Genomic DNA, 16,151 nt, shown 5'->3' on the forward strand with positions numbered 1-16,151 from the left:
TTTTTTTGGAACTAATTTGTAAGTATATCCTTACAGATGAGAAAAGAATTTTCCAATTCAATGTACAACTGACGGAGTTATGAGGTTGGCTGTACTAACAATAAATACAGCCAAATTGAGTACCTCCTTCTTTTGAAATCGGTTGAAAACAGTCTACCTTTTAAAATCGCGTACTTTAAAAATTATATAACTAATGTAATCAGCGTTTTGTTATACAAAACAACTATGTACTATACTGGCTTTGCACGGATGGATAAAATTTTCATAAATACTATATAGAACATGTTACTGGCTGATAATGTAGCTTTCTATAGGTAGAAGAATTTTTAAAATCGATTCAGTAGTTTATGATTATCAAATCTTTATGAGTATAAACAACAATGGTTGACTTCTAAGAAGTAGGAAATATAAAAAAAGAACGGCGCATCAGCTAATAGTTGGCTAGTTTTTCAGGACGTTTTTTATGCTCAAAACTCCATCTATATGAACACAATCTAGCCTTAAATCTTTAATAGAATATGGGTCTTTTGATACTCACTATTGCCTACTATATCTTTTTATAGACTGCCATTGACCGCTGAAGCAAACAACCAGTATATCTAATGAACACTAGGCGTATTAACATTGCGTAATAAACGAAAGAAAATATAGCTCGCATAAAACAACCCCCATATTTTAGTTCCTCTATTGGTCGGGCTTGGTTTTACGGCCATTCTAGCGCCAGTACAACCTAGATAATGATAACAAATAAATTATAGGTCCGAACGCGTACTTAATTACTAAAGTTATTACTTCAGTAATGCGAGTTATGTGTAGATAATTTAAATAGGACTTTATAGCGTTTACGCCTTCGCCTGCTTTGAAGCAGCAAAAGCTAGAACTTTGATATTATTGTTATTTATTTATTTATTCTTTATTGCACAATAAAATTTTGTACAAATGGCGAGCTTAATGCCATATGGCATTCTATTGTCTACATATAACAAACTAGTTTTTATAAGGGTGTACCCTATTTTTCTTCGATGTATTAAATGTATTCTACTCGGTAACAGATGGCAGCACATGTCGATTCTACAGAAATTTCTTCGGACAACAATTTTAAGTTTAATTTTGTAATTTCACCATATTTTTTTTTTATATTTCCATTATTTTAATCAATTTATTATATATCTGTTGACATTTATTAACTATACACGAATTATCTGGGAAACGACTATTATTTTTTACATTATAATACATAGTTCTTTCTTCTTCTTTTGCCAATAATAATTGGTCGCCTTTTTTTCGACCGTTTCTGCCAGTGTTATGTATAAGAGGCTCATAACTCGAAAATTATTATTTTTCTGTTGGTAATATTAATAGAATAATATAATCATAACAAAGAATTACGCATTAATTTATGCACAGCTCATTATGATTGTTACTGAAAGATAAAAATACCTAACCCACAGATCTTTATTTATATTTATCAAAGTAAATTATTTGAATTTAGAATTCTTCAAATTCGAATTTCAATTAATTATATCCGTTACCATAATAAGTGAAACGAAACATTAAAAATACATTAAAAAATACAATGCAGCCGACTTTTCCACGAGCGATAGAATTAAAGGTCACTTAGTTAACCCTGCGCTATCGTGTTTTTATGACTGCGCGTTGTCGCGTCGTTTGCCCTTCAGATCGTTCAGTGAGTTTGTTCATTTTGTTACATACGCCATAGAATTCCAATAATGGGGCCATTTCTCTAAACTTATTTTTTATCCTAATATTACCGTTACTGTTATAGGCCATTGTAAACTAAACCCAGAATAATTTTGAGTTAAATCTATTGGAAAATTAGTTCATATTAGTCATTACTCCTATGCACACAAATAATTGAAAATTGTGTCAAATAAAAAAAAAAATCACTTATATTGACATAAACACTAAACTACTAAACCGATTTTTATAACATTCCTATGGGATCAATCTGTAAGTACATCGGATAAAATAGTACATTATTGCAGCGGCCAGCAACTGAGGCATTGATGGACGAACGTGCAAATGTGGGACGAGGCGTAGTCGAGGCACACATACGTGAGTCCATCAATGCCTAGTTGTGGCCAAGGCTTGTATAGTACTTTTCTCAAACAATGCGTGGAAATCAAAAACACAATTTTGTTTTTTTTTTCTCAATAAACAGCTTTCTATTTGCAAACCAGTTCGAAATTTAAATAAAAACCTTTTATTAGTTACCTCTTTGGTAGCCATGTTTCGAAGTAAAAGGTCATTCCATTTTTAAATTACAGGACAGATATGAGTTTACATAGTAATTTATCTGGCCGCAAAACACGAGAGATATGGATTTTCATACAACTTTTGCCGTCCGCTGCCCGCATGTATCTGGCCAGTACGGCAATTTTGATTTATCTCGAAGAAGCAAGCATGTTTGAGAAAAATAATTTTCCAGATCACTTTACAACTGACGGAGTCAAAAGATAACAAACGTAAAAGAAAATACATCCGAATTGAGAACCTCCTTTTTTAAGTCGATTTAAGAGAATTAAGTCCGCCATTTTTTAAGAAACTTAACGAAACTGACGAGTTTAATTAAAATCGGTATTGCCATAGCCCGATTGAGTAGTAATGTAATAATTATGTAAATTTTCTTTGCGTTGCATTAATTTTGCAATTATGTTCAATATAAATTCTTTTGCATATGCATTTTGGGTCCAACTTAATCACATACATAATTGCTAAGTAAAAATAAGTAAATACAGATATAATAAAATTGTAACCAGACAATGTTTGTACATGGGAGATATAAAAATATAAACATCTTTATTAATATAAAGGACAAATAAATATATAATATAATAAAACATATGAACAGATTTAATAATACCAATAGATACCAAAATAATATTTTTTAGTTATTTTGTTTGTCTGTTTGTCTGTATGTTTTTTCGACATCACACAAAAACTATAACACCAAACTGGATGCGATTTTCACAGTTATGTTCCTAAAGGTACGAATTTTAAAACTGATGCACTTCTCATTTGAATACAATAGCTAGTTACTTACTTCAAAAATTCACGCTTACGAAATTATGGACAAATATTATAATTTTTTTTTTGTCTACGTGATCAACTAAACGAAGTCTTGGGCAAAAACTATTGTACTGATGTCAATGAATAAAAAAAAAAAATGTCAATAATTAGATATACGGGGGAAAGGGATTGTTAGCAATGGAGTTTGACAGCCTCATTGCTAGCAATATGCCTTATTAGGTCGACCTCCACGTGGTTTCTCCTGGAAACCATCGTGAACAATTCTTGTTGAGTTCGTCACGATGGGCTAACTGACCTACTTCATCCTCACCTATCATCCTTCACTGGTGCCCCGCCGGTGTATACCGATAGTCCGGGTGGGGTTACCATTCCATTATCATCCATTAAAAAAAAAAAATTAGATATGCTACTAAAATATCAATGGAGCTATTGTATTCTCCAGTCCATCGGTGGGCATGTGTGCAGGCGCACACATAAAGCGGTTGTTACCCTTCTCGATGCGCCCGCGCCGGCAAAAAGTTCAGGCACTCTTACTAACACAGAGTAGTTACAGTTAGAGACTCACAATCATTTTCAGTGCCTGAAGATAAATACTTTTAATGAAATAAATGGCGATAAAAGATGGAGACTCAATCGGGCAACGTTTAACTGTGTTTCCGGTGATATTCATGTCTCGATCATTTAATAATGATCATTATTTGCTTCGTGCTTCAGAGGGAGTATTAATATCACAGTTTAGGTAACGAACGGCACATACTAATGGTAGCTGAACTAAACAACCGTACCAGAGACTTTGTACAAAAGTCGATTGCATGGGCACCTCTGTCTCATTCGTGTTTTAACCGTGAAGCAGCTGTGTTTGCATGGTTGTGTTTCGATTTGAAGGGTGGGATATGGCGTGAATTTACTGGGTACAGAGAAATAACACCTGAGTCCTCAGGAATAGCAACGTATGGGGGTATCATGGGCGAAACAGTATACTCTGTTATGTCCATGGTACTGCTCATGTCTATAGGCGACGGTTACCACTTTCCATCAGGTGGGCCGTCAGCTTGTTTGCCATTCTAAGTTGTATAAAAAAAAAAAAACAAATGTAATCAAATACCCAGTAATAGGATATTCTATACGAAGATAAATAAGTGTACATATATCAAAATGCAAAACTATAAAAAAAAGTTGTCTGCTCAAGTTGCCAGTAACAATATAAATACATAAATTATATTAATTGTTATTAACTTATCACGCAAAATAAAATACATGTAATAGACATCTCTGTATCAGGTCTACTCTGTACAAAGAGATCGCTCAACGTTTTATGGGTAATTTTTATGGGTTAAAAAAAGCAAGCGTCGCCCGGTACACCGGCGACCTTCCCCAAGGTCGACGGCATACCACGCCCTCAGCAGACGTCCAAGTGCCTTAGGGATGATTGGATAAAAAATGATCCGGGGCCATAATGAGCAACGGTTGGTAGGGAAAGGGTTATAATCATTAGTAACATGGCAATTAGTTTAAGTTTAGAATAAAGTGTTTAGTTGGTGATTAATATTCATATTTTGTGTGTAAAATAGCTTTTATTTAGTTAAAACAAACTACTAAAAGTACGTTATTACTAGCTGCCTATCTTTCGACCATTAAGTTTCCTTAGCTGCCCCTTACGGGTAAGGAAAAGGTGGCCCATTCTATGCCGGGACCACACGGCAAACACTAAAACTACGTGCTTCTTTCACATGCAACTATTTTCATGATTAAAAACTTTTTAATTTTGCCTGCCTAAAATTATGTAATTTGCCTATGAAAATCAATATAGAATACCTATTTATCTTTCTAGCCGAATAACTATTTAATTTATTATAAAAATTGTTTCACACACACACACACACACACACACACACACACACACACACACACACACTACCCGTGCAAAGCCGGGGCGTATCGCTAGTTATTTATATAAAAGACTGTTACAATTATTATAGAACAATAAATATTGAATGTTCAAAACAGTTGCGCAACAGTGAACGCCACTTGTAGTAGCAAGATTGCTCATTTTGTGCATTACGAACGGTGTTAATGATGTATAAAGCTAATTTGTTAAAGAAAACCTAGTGAATACACATATGAACTTTCATCCAGCAATTGAGTAAAATGACAAAGCAATTTATATGAACGTAAAACTGTAATAATGTCAGAAGTGGGTAGGTATATATTATTTAGGTATTATTTAATTTTAAAAGGGAAAGTCGCAAGAGAATGTAATACATTGCTGACATACATATTGATATTTTTACTATTTGAGCCATTAACTGTCCACCGCTGAACATAAGCCTTTCCCATAAGGGGAGATTTGCCAGTAGTTGCCACGCTTGGCAGGCGGATTGGCAACTGCAGTTAGGCTTTTAGAGATGTTTTAAGAGGGACGCTGCTGCCCATCCCTCCACCGTTATGTAATATAGTAAAGTTGTCGTAAGAGGCGAATAAGTTTCCTTAGTCGCTTCTTACGACACTCACGGGAAAGAAAGGGTGACTTATTCTATGCCGGGACCACATTGCGGGACATTGACATACATATTATAAATGATTAAAGTTGGTGTCTCACAATAAATCAACATCAATTGTGGCAAAACCGGGGGGGGGGGGGAAAGGGATTGTTAGTAATGGAGACTGAGAATCCCATTGCTAGCAATATACCCGACCAGGTCGACCTCCTCGCGGTTCCCCCTGGAAACTGTCATGGTTAATTCCTGATAAATTCATCATGATGGGCTAACTGGCCTGTTTTCAGTCTCATCTATCACCCTTCACTGGTGCTCCGCAAGCGTATCCCGTTAGCGCAGGCGGAGTTACCATAACATTTTCACACATCAAAAAAAATGGTGGTAAAACCAGTCAGTTTAGATTTAAAAAATAATGAGTCGATTTTGATAAAACTTCTATAGGACCAATCTGAAATAAAAAAAAAAACAAATCGGAATAGAACTGACGGAGTCATAACTTCATCAGGTTCGTCAGGTAAGAAATATAAAAAAAAAAACTCCTCCTTTTTCAATCGGTTGAGAATTAGATCATTTTGTAAATACTAGTGGACGTCCCATGGTCGAAATTCGACCATAACATATTTTGTAATAAATGAATTTATTATGGTTATGTCTGACATTCAGTAAGACTATAGACAAATAATATTAAAGATAAACAATACTAATCTATTCCCAATTTGACCACAGACTGTAACCATAAACAAAAGAGTATATATACGTGTGTGTGTCGAATATATGAAAGTGTGATTTTTTTTTAAATTGATTTAATGTATTTTTTTTTTGCATTATTTTAAAAAAAAATTAACTTTCTGCACTCGTTCTGTATATAAACTATAAGTGTGCCAAATTTAATGCACCTCTGCCCGCGCAATTTTCGTAAAAAAAAGAGATCTGTATCTTTTTTTCTTTCTTTGTAAAGTTCTTGCTTTACGTATTAATATATAGACATGAATATAAATAAGTAAGGTATAACAAAAACAAAATGTTCTGTACAAAAGCGGCTTTTCATCATAGCAATCTCAATAGTTTTATTTTAATAAATATAATAAGCTTGCTTTCTCTCTTTTACTTCGCAGCGGTGGATTTCACAAGTAGGAAAATCAATGAAATATACCCATTCTAGATAGTTTGTCAAGATTAAACATACACCAGTTTTTTAATTAGATCAGCATCCAATTTAGCGCAGTGATTTTTACGTGATGCCGTAACAAATACACAGATAAGCAGACATAAGTTGTAAAAATTACTCCTTTAACTTTTTGTTGCCTATATTAAGACCTCTCGTAACATTTTTTCGTAAATATCTCCTATAATAAAATGTAGCAATGTACAGCGAGATGTAAAATTTGAAACGTGAAATCGCGTTTATATTATTACTAAGTATATTTTGTATTGAAACAAGAATTGTTCTTTGCTCCATAAAGAGAAAGCACAGCTTCAATCACCGCAAAATTAATACGGAACCATTATGTTACTTTAAAAAAAAAAAAAAAATTAGAAATAAGTTTTAGAATTAGTGGCGTAATCGTGTAACATTCATAAACATTCTCAAAGTTGTAAATTTTTTTTATAACGAATTGAGAAGACTCTCGATGCAATGAGAATTAAATAAGCTATGTCCGCATATACCTCATAATATATTTAATTTGACTTTTGTTTTAAAACTAGCTTTATCCACGTGACCAGGATATGCTTCTACTGTTTATACTGATCGGCTTATAGAATATATAAAACTATATATAAATATATATAACCTATACCGTATAACCTATTACGTGACTGAGTAGCGAACATCCATACAAACTTTCACATTTTCTCGAATTTTTTAAACTACGACATTAGTCAGTTTAATTTATTACTACAATAATTTAACATACAAATGCTTATAAGATCGTGTTCCATTCAAAAAGCGGACTTCTGTTATGACAAAATCAGTTATTTTACTTAAAAACTAATCCATTGATTTTGATGAAATTTCTATGGCACCGATCTGTAAGTATATCCTTTCAGATGAAAGAAGAATTTTGCAAATCGGTTTACAACTGATATGAGATAACTAACAAAAGATAAAAACATAAACCTACAACTGCATCGAGAACCTCCTTTTTTGTAGTCGGTTGGTTTAAACTAAATCACTCAATTGATTTTGATAAAATTTCTATGGCACCGATATCTAAGTGTGTATACTTTCAGATAAAAAAATAATTTTGCAAATCGATTTACAAATGATTAAATTGTGTGGTAAAATTAAAAATATGTATATGCATTCTTTTATCTCTTTTTACTGTGTATGTTTGTATTGTTATTTGTGTGCTGTATAATGCAAATAAATTATCTATTTATCAAAAAAAAAAAACCAACCGAAATGAAGTACTTTTTTATATATATATATATATATATATATATATATATATATATATATATATATATATATATATATATATATATATATATATATATATATATATATATATAATATGGCCATCACTTCTGAAATCAGTGCATTCTAAAACATTACCAGAGGGAGACTTTGTACAAAAGTCGATTGCTTGGGTATCTCTGTCTCATTCGTGTTTCAACCGTGAAGCAGTTGTGTTTGCATGGCTGTGTTTCGGTTTGAAGGGTGGAATATGGCGTGAATTTACAGAGGGTACAGAGGAATAACACCTGAGTCTTCAGGAATGGCAACGCATGGGGGGTATCATGAGCGAAACAGTATACTCTGTTATGTCCATGGTACTGCTCATGTCTATAGGCGACGGTTACCACTTTCCATCAGGTGGGCCGTCAGCTTGTTTGCCGTTCTAAGTTGTATAAAAAAAATATAAAACATATAATTTAGTAAAAATACGTCATGCAGCTGATATTTTTTTTGCAGACGGGCTGTATGCTTGTTTGTCACCTTCGTGGTATAAAAAAATTAAGACTAAGAATTAGTAAATTTAATCTATTACCACAATCATTCATCGATCGCACAAATGCTTAAAACTACGTCACTATGAATTATGGCAATAATTTAAATAACACGCCTGCGTTAGTGTCAATGTATTTTGAAGCTATAAAATACGCAATCGATTTTCCTACCTGCTCACACGTACAACGAAAGGTACATATCAGAATAGGATAGAAAAGGATTCAGTGTCATGACCCTTTTAAGTTATCAACGAGAATTGCGTGCGTTTGATTAATTTACGGCAAATTAAATAAAGTATTAGATACAATAAATGACTTTATCGTGGGTGAAAATAAAATGGTAACCCCGCCTGCGCTATCGGTATACGCCAGTGGGGCACCAGTGAGGGATAATAGGTGAGGATGAAAGAAAATCAGTTAGCCCATCGTGACGTAACTATGACCACAAGAAGTAACAATGATGGTTTCTATGAGGAACCGTGTGGAGGTCGTCCTGATAGAGTACATTTCTAGCAATGAAGCTGTTAGATCCCGTTATTCCCGTTACTGACAATCCTTTTCCCTCCGGAGCGAAATAATGACCTATAGATATGAGCACCATAATCATTATAGAATACAATCTAACGCCATGGTACCCCTCATGCAAGACTGAGATGTAATGTCTCCGTACCTTATAATTTTACTGTCATATTCAATATAATTTATATGCATTCCTCTATCAGTGTATAACTGGCCTTATACACAACAATGAAAATCGTTTAAGAAAAAAAAAACAAAAACAAAATTTTTATAGGGTCAATGTCACCAAAATGACGCAATATAAAAAATAAATAAACTGGTCGAGGCATATAGTTCCGAGACACGATTAATAAAGACGTGTAGTAGAATAACCTAGCTTGAATATTTAAAGGTTAACCCTCTTTGCTGTGTGGTCCCGGCATAGAATGGACCACCCTTTCTTATCCCATGGGTGTCATAAGAGGCGACTAAGGGAAAATAAATGGTCAAGGGATGGGCAGCAGCGTTTTTCTTAAAACTTCATCAAAGCCTAACTGCGGTTACCAACCCGCCTGCCAAGCGTGGCAACTATTAGCAAAACCTTCGTAATAAAGGGATCTTTAATGAATGGCAATGAAATGGTAATCTCGCCCGCACTAACGGTATACGCCGGCAGGGCACCAGTGAGGAATAATAGGTGATGATGAAAAGACAGGTCAATTAGCCCATTGTGATGAATAAACCTGAATTTCAACACGATGGTTTCCAGGGGGGACCACGTGTAGGTCGACCTAGTTAGGTTCATTGCTAGCAACTAACATTCTCTTCTCCCCAACCCTAATAGGGGGAGGCCAATGTTCAGCAGAGAACAGTTTATTTATATATTCATTAGTACATATATGTGTACATGGCGAACTTAATGCTAAAAGCATTCTCTCCCAGTCAGCCATAGGGAAATGTCCGAATACTCGAATGCGGTACTAGTAATTATTGATATACATACGTACTAAAATTACATACCGTAGAAAGGGGCTATTTGCAAGTCGTGGGGTTAAATGGAATTTCTTAAATAAAAGATTTGATTATCTACGTATATTTTTTAATTTAGCAATGAGTAGAATATTTGTTGTCACCTGGTAACACAACGACTATTGTCAATTTTTTTTAAATTTTTGAGGTTATAGTTAAGCATTACACGAGGCAGCAAGTGTTTAAAAAAAAAAAAGAATTTTCGCTCTTTTTCGTAAGTATTTAACTTTCGTCTGACGCATGAAACGTAGAAAGGTATGTACCATGCAAGTTAAACTATGTATACGTGTATTTTCCGTAGATTTCAGGGGTGTATGTTGCTATTTTATATCTCTGTCGAGCTAGCTACTGTTTCTACTTTTTGTGATTGGGGCTTTTTGAGATTGATTTTGGGGTTATTTGGAATATTATTTCAAATAGCCCCATCTAACGATTCTTTATGCATTAGTACGGGTTTGAGTGATGGTTTCAAATAGCCCCAAAAGTGCAAAAAAAGATATTTAAGGGTAAGTCAGTTCCCAGTCATCAAATTAAATTCGGCAAAATACCTAATCTAAAAAATGGGACTAATATTCCCAGGCGAATTTATATAATGTCTTTAGGTGTGAGCAGGCTAGCATATAAGTCAGTGCCAACATTGAATAATTTAAAGTTGCGCCGTTATTTTCACGACTTTATATAAAAAATAAATAATAAAAAAAATATTAAAAAATAAAATATAATAATAAAATGAAAAAATAAAATCAAATTACCTATTAAAAATATATTAAAAAAATTATAAAATAGTATATAAAATATTTTTTAATATAATTTATTATTTAAAATAATTTATATTATATAAAATAATTTTATTCTTTCCACAGAGGGAAAATCAAGAAAAAATCATGGTGCGAACATATCAAAGGAAATATACCAACTCACGTTGCGGTAAAACACATCCACCATATCTAAGTTATTCTAACGAAAGTTTAGAAAACGCAATAAAAGCCATTCAAAATGGTTTAATGAAATTAAAAGAGGCTTCCAAAAATTACAATATTCCAATGAGCACTTTGAGTAGGAAATCTAGAAACAAAAATTGCACGCAAGAAAAAGCGGGGCACCCAACTCTATTTTCAATAGAGGAAGAGAAGACTTTTGTAGAATATATACAATTACTGAGCCATTGGGGATTTCCTTTGGATACAACTGACTTACGAGTTTTGGTACTCGACTGTGATGATAAAAACATTAAATATTACATTGGATTTATCGAAAATATTAAATTTGATGGACAAAAATATAATTACAGTGTTAATTTTTACAAAACTATTAAAAAGCCACAGCTTGCGTTTCGGATTAGCAAGAAAATTTATCGCGATGAAGTTGATGACATATGGATTGTGAAAAAAATTATTATGAATAATAATCCTATGAAGAAAAACGAGTTTCTTCTCGCTGAAGAAAGCGATATGGTGTATTTTTGAGATACTTTAAGCCACTTTATTTTTCCAGAATTTGTTTTTATGTTAAGCAAAATTTATAATCTTTTGTTACATTTTATAGCATTTATGTAGCTTTAACTAGGTATGTACCTAGTAGTTACTTTTATGTTTCTTTTCATAATGAAGATTATAAAATAATTTGATTAAAAATATATTAAGTATTTTTATTTATACCTATACCTATTACAGAATTAATTATATCTATTAGCTATCACGTAAAAATGAAAACAGCCTCCCCTTAAGAATTATATATATATATATATATATATATATATATATATATATATATATATATCATATATATATATATATATATATATATATATATATATATATATATATATATATATATATATATATATCAAAACTATGACAGACTTATTGTAGTGGTAATCATTAAAAAGGTATTATAGAAACAGATCAAAAAACCCCCTGTCGAGTAAATTAATGCATTGCTCTTTTATTAAATACATGATTTTGCAAAAAAATAAACCAAATAGCCCCGTTCTACGGTATATAAATGAATAAATATATATAACAACGGTTAACGGCCGATATGATATTAAGATATGGCAGTGAGCATTAAGATACCATTATTAAGAGAAGGCCCTTCAAACCGAAACACAGCCATGCAAACACAGCTGCTTCAATTAATTTGAATTACGATCGAATCGCATGCCATATTCCGAGCACAGATTGACTTTATTACTTGTAATAATTTAATTTATTAATAAAACAATAATTTGCATTCAGTGTACTATATAAAATTTATTTAGCATGCCAAATATCCGCATAGGTCCGGTTCGGTATGCGCAGGCGACGGGTGAATGACCGGCTTTCGTACAAAAGATCGACTGCGAGGTGGCGCGCGCGCAGCTTATCACAAACACCGAAATCTAGGCTGGCGCGAGACAACCGGCATTTCTATAGATCCTTTTCAATACGATAGCCAGCTCTTATTTGTCTAGTATAAATATTTATATCTTACTACCTTTTGCTTACCTATCTTACTGACTTCGTGTGCGTGGATTTTAAACCAATGAAGTGGATTACTTTTAGATGTTAAGAAAGATATTTTATGCTGTAAAAATCACATCCAATTTGGTTTAGTAGTTTTTGTATGTAAATAGAAAAGGAGAAATTTCTCAATTTTAGTATACGTATACAAAAAGAAGAAAAGGAATATATCCTATCAGGTCGACCTCCACGCGGTCCCCTCTGGAAACCATCTTGACTAATTTATCGTTGAATTCGTCATGGTGGACTAACGGGCCTGCCTTTTCACCCTTACCAATCATCCCTCACTGGTACCTCGCCAGTGTATACCGATAGCGCAGGCGGGGTTACCATTCCATCACCATCCATTAAAAAAACTACGTACTCGTATATGGTGTGTAAATTTACCAAATTCGACCAAGTACGAAGAATTTCCAGTTACAAGAAACAAATTTCACGATTACTATTGCATACCGTTTCTACTGATATCGTATATATTTTTTTATGAGCCTATTATTGTAAATTTGTACATAAAAGGAATATAAATGGACTAAAAACAAAAATACAGACACTACAAATTCAATTTTATGTCCACGTAAAATATATGTTTATTTCTTCATCCACAACTGTAGTTTAATATTTTTTTTTTGTTTTTTTTTTTAAGACACAAATAATTAGGTACTTATTTTAAATGGAATATGGAATCATTTTTAACACTAGATAAAGACTCGTGTTTTTGTTGCTAAGTTAAGTGGCACTAACTGTGTAATTAACTAATAGTTTTTTTTATCTGTGCTGTGTTTGCCATTAATGTATGGCGTGTTAATGTCTATCTATTTATCTATCTATTATTTATGTCATAAAAACTTGAATAATATATTTATTTGATAAACCAGTTTATTTATTTATTTATTTATATGCTTTTGTACATTCACTTATATATAGATATTAGGTTATAACAAAAATGTACACAGGCGGACTTATCCCTTTTAAGGGATTTCTTCTAGTCAACTTTGAGAATCCGAAAGGAGAAAGTGTCTATAGAGTTTGTATATGAAACATAACATATATGATGCAATAATAAAACGATAAGTAATAAATTATTACTAGCTATGTATTTTTAACAGAATATATATATATATATATATATATATATATATATATATATATATATATATATATATATATATATATTTCTAATTATTCGAACTCAACCGTGATGGTCTCTGAAGAGAACCGCATGGAAGTCGACTTGACTATTATACACTACTACCAATGGGGCCGCTAGTCCCCATCACTAACAGTGCCCATTCCACCAATTTAATAGACATACAATGACGTCACAAGAAGTTTTAACACCATAAAATTTAACTGCTCGTACGTGGGTGGTTTATTAATAATAAGTCATGTCTTAAAGAATTTCGGCATCTTCTTTACACAATAAAATCTTTATGCCTTATAAATTTTGTGGTAACTGCATAATACGGCTTTAAATTCGAATACCATTGAGTGAATATTTTTATATATAACAAATCAGTTGAATACAAGGAAATAGGTTCAAAATTTTACTAGCAACTTGAACCAATTTCGCACGTATACAATTATTTACTTACTAGCGGCCCGTTCTGGCGTTGCACGGGTGGACATTTTTAACATTTCCCTTCATTGCTCTGCTCCTATTGATCGTAGCGTGATGAAAAGTATACTATAACCTGTCCAGGACTATGAAGAATAATTGTACCAAGTTTCGTTAAAATCCTTCGAGTAGTTTTTGTTTCTATAGCGATTGCATTTTTGGCATCAGTATCGATCACTAATCACCCGCTGATAGTTATTTTGGAAATATATTTCATGTACAAAATTGATCTCTCTACAGATTTATTATAAGTATAGATAGATATAGATTACCTTATAACTCCGTCAATTCTAAACCTACAGAAAAAAATATATTTGAAAGTATACTATATATATATATATATATATATATATATATATATATATATATATATATATATATATATATATATATATATATATATATACTTACAGATTGGTGACGTAGAATTTTTTTCAAAATCGGTTCGGTAATTTCATATTTAGATTGAAATAACTGGTTTTGACACAATTGAAATGGATTTTTTTTTGTGGGATAGTATAGATAAGAGATAGATTGTATTTGTTTTTTTTTTTTCTAGAATAGATAATAGAGACTCTTTATTGTTTCCTACCTTTAAATGGAGAGAAATAATCGCACAATCTTTAATTAGGACACAATTTTTTATTATAATTTTTGTTTTTTTTTTTGTCTGCTTTATGCGTGACCTATCACACTGCACGCACTATGAGTTGCACTGAGTTGAGTAGGTATGTCTTTGGCACGCGTCCGTGTCCCGACCAAGTTGTGACTTTATATATGTGAATTTATAATGCACAAAACTGCTCTAAGTTTGATAGATATATCTTTGGCACGCGTCCACGTCTCAACAAACTGCTACTAAGCGCTATCTTTCATACAGCGTATAGAGCTGTCCTGAGTTGACTAGGTATATCCTTGGAACGCGTCCGCGTTTCAATCAAATAGCAACTTTAAGCGCCATCTATTATTTATATATAAGGCTGCCAGCCGTCCGGAATTCCCCGGATTTGTCCTAGTTTTAAGGGCATCCGGGGCCGTCCGGCAAGGGTTGAAGTGTCCGAGTGTGTGTCTCGGACACTTTTGTTGTCAGGGGAAATCCAATTTTTTTTAGATAGGCGACCAATCGAAATAATTCTTAATTACAAATTCATCCAGCCCTTTTTTTATATAACAATGTTTTTATTTTTGTTACAAAAAATATTTTTTCAGAAGTGTCCGGGGAAAAAATCATATTTCGCCCAAATGTCAGGGATTTTCGCCGTGCTTATTCGGTGTCGGCAATTTAAGTGATGACAGCCCTATTTATATACTGCATAGAGTTGCACCAACTTGAGTATAAATATCTTTAACACGCGTCTTGTTATATTTTTTTATGTAACTGCGCTAATCTCGAGAAATGAAAAATGGTTTCATATATTTATGGTATTGAACCAAATACATATAATTAAAATAAGGCAACACCAACCTCAAGCTTTCTTAACCGAAATATATACGAAATACGAATTATTTTTGTTAAAATAAACCTAATTACTATGCAATAAGATCTAACACTAATCACCTAATCCTCTGGCTCCGCTTATACTAAAACCGGAACTATCGCAAACACAAACTAACATATTTCATAACCATTGTTGATAGACGAGTTTGACGTGAGAATGTACTGAGATTGCATTATCTATGACATCTAATAAAGTTCAAAATTGGACTTTATCGCTTTCAAAATATGACTACAGGTGACTAATAGTAATTGTCATTTAGGTGTCATGAGTTATATTATATTCAACTTTATAACATTAGCAATTAAGTTACATAATAGAATGTACCTACTATCACCATTTATAATAAATTCAAGGCTTGATTTGCGATATTGAACTCTAACGGTAAAAGAACAAGGTTATAAAATGTCATGTGTATCTACGAATCATTACACATCAAAATAAATGCATCGTTGTCAATATTGAAGATGTCTGTTTGATTTAACAACATTGGCCGAGTCAATACACTCGG

At 32.6% G+C, this 16,151-nt stretch overlaps 1 protein-coding gene across 2 annotated transcripts in view; it reads right to left on the minus strand.

Annotated features, from left to right (window-relative positions):
- The window catches only part of LOC113511136 (uncharacterized), a 166,898-nt gene that overhangs the window by 29,934 nt on the left and 120,813 nt on the right, over positions 1 to 16,151 (minus strand). The window lies entirely within an intron of this gene.

This window comes from Galleria mellonella, unplaced genomic scaffold (genome assembly GCF_026898425.1).
Source record: "Galleria mellonella isolate WM207_F2 unplaced genomic scaffold, CSIRO_AGI_GalMel_v1 utg133, whole genome shotgun sequence".
NCBI lineage: Eukaryota > Metazoa > Arthropoda > Insecta > Lepidoptera > Pyralidae > Galleria > Galleria mellonella.